A 2,467-nucleotide genomic window follows, 5' to 3' on the forward strand; every position below is an offset into this window, starting at 1 on the left:
GATTTGTCACCATGGATGAGACATGGGTCCACCACTACACGCCAGAAAATAAACAGCAGTCGAAGCAGTGGGTGGAAGCCGGTGGCTCAGCGCCAAAGAAAGCGAAGTCGATTGTATCTGCTGGAAAGGTCATGGCCAGTGTGTTTTGGGATGCCAAAGGGATCCTGTTAATTGATTACCTTGAAAAAGGCAGAACAATTACAGGTGAATATTACTTTAACCTTCTTTACCAGCTCGATGTCAAAATTCGCGAGAAGAGGCCTTGCTTGAAGAAGAAAAAAATCATCTTTCACCACGACAACGCACTTGCACACAAAAGTGTGTTGGCAATGGGAAAACTACGGGATTTGAGGTACGATTTGCTCGGCCATCCCCCCTATTCTTCTGATTTGGCACCCTCGGACTTCCATCTCTTCCCAAACCTGAAGAAATTTGTTTCTGGAAAGCGCTTCGCGTCCAATGAAGAAGTTGAGAGGGCCGTAGATGAATATTTTAACAGTCTTCCAGAATCTCACTTCCGGGAAGGAATACTGATGTTGGAGAAACGCTGGACCAAGTGTGTTGAAGTCCAAAGAGATTATGTAGAAAAATAAAATCGCTTTTTAACTGAAAATCATAGTCTTTCATTGTCAGACCAAGAACTTTTCACCTTGCCCTCGTAGAACACATAATTTCAGAAAAAGGAGTTTTACCGTATCCATCAAAATTAGAAGCAGTGCACATGTTTCCTGTCCCAAGAAAAGTCAAAGACGTGCTATCATTTATAGGCCTAGCAGGACACTATCAGGTGATCAAGGACGAAATTTGTAGAAAAAAGGCTAAGTTGGTTGATAACTTACAAATATAAGGAATTATTTTATTCGTCATTGTATGCACCCATATTGTCTATACACTTTTGCCATTCAAGAGGCAAGTTGTTCAGGCCGGTGGTATAAAACCCTGGCGGACGAGAGTCAGTTAATTCCTGGAAGGCCAGTTTTACAACATTGTCGGAATTAAATTGTTTTCCTATTAAAAAGTTGTCCAAATTACGGAAGAAGTAGTAGTCAGTGGGGGCTAGGTCTGGTGAGTATGGAGGATGATAAAGAAGTTCCAACTCCTGTAGATTTGCCACAGTCATTTGTGCTGTGTGTGATCAAGCGTTATCATGCAATAAGATAGGAGTCGATCTGTTGACCAATCTAGGCAGTTTCTGTTTAAGTTTTTGCATCATTTTGTCCAGTTGGTTGCAGTATATTTCTAATGTGATCGATGAGCCAAATTTCATGAAATCATAATAGATCTCACCTACGCTAGACCACCAAACAATCACCATTAGCTTCTTTTCATGAATATTGCGCTTTTTGAGTGTGTTTTGGTCATTCATCCTTGTCCAACCACTGTGCTGAACGTTTGCGATTGTCATATTGGATACATTTCTCATCACAAGTGATAATTCGATTAAAAATGGATTAGATTTGTAACAAGAAAACATCATGCAATCTTCCAAACGCTTTTGTTTCTGTTTTTTATTCAGTTCATGTGGAACCCATTAATACAACTATTTCACTTTACCGATTTGAGCTAAATGAGTTAATATTGTTTGTTTGCTAACACCAAACTTCAACGATAATTTATAGGCACTCTGATATGGGTCAGACTCAACGGTGACCTTTAGTTCGTCTTTATTGACCTTTGATTCTGGGCGACCGCGTGGTTCATTTGTGAGGTAAAGGTTACTTGTACGAAATTTGGCGAACCAATTTGATACTGTCTGCTGCGTAGTAACACTAGAGCCAAATACACTATTAATATTTCGCGCGGTCTGCGATGCCGTAGTTCTACGTAAGGACTCATATTTCATAATAGTGCGAATTTCCGACCGTTCCATTTTCAACAAAATTAATTTTTAAGAAAAGGTTTTAATATTTTTTATAGCTTACAAAGATTTCTTTAAAAAGGCGAAATATATAACTTAAAGAAAAAAATATTAGGTGTACAACTTTGTTCTCGTTTTTTTTTTAATTTGAGGCTTTATTGTAAAAAAAGGGAGATAAAGTTATGACTCAAAGTATTGTCCATCACTGGCCACTACTTTCTCCCATCTTTTGGGCAATGCACGAATCCCGCGTCGAAAAATCTGGTCATCTTTTGAGGTAATCCACGAATCTATCCATTTTTCGACTTCTTCATAAGACTGGAAGTGTTGGTCAGCCAGGCCGTGTGCCATGGATCGGAACAAGTGATAATCCGAAGATGCAACGTCTGGAGAGTACGGCGGGTGGGGTAGGACTTCCCATTTCAACGTTTCCAAGTATGTCTTGACTACTTTTGCAATGGGGTCGAGCATTGTCATGCTGCAAAATCACTTTCTCGTGTCTCTCGACGTAGTGCGACCGCTTGTCTTTCAATGCTCGGCTCAAACACATCAATTGAGTTCGATCGCCTGTGATCGTTTCAGTTGGTTTTAATAGCTCGTAATACACTA

At 39.9% G+C, this 2,467-nt stretch overlaps 1 pseudogene; it reads right to left on the reverse strand.

The window, feature by feature from the left end:
- Nucleotides 1-856: 856 nt before the first annotated feature.
- LOC106751342 lies at nucleotides 857-1,870 on the reverse strand (annotated as a pseudogene).
- Nucleotides 1,871-2,467: the final 597 nt, after the last annotated feature.

Source organism: Dinoponera quadriceps, unplaced genomic scaffold (assembly GCF_001313825.1).
Source record: "Dinoponera quadriceps isolate SergipeBrazil2010 unplaced genomic scaffold, ASM131382v1 scaffold11635, whole genome shotgun sequence".
Classification (NCBI taxonomy): Eukaryota; Metazoa; Arthropoda; class Insecta; order Hymenoptera; family Formicidae; genus Dinoponera; species Dinoponera quadriceps.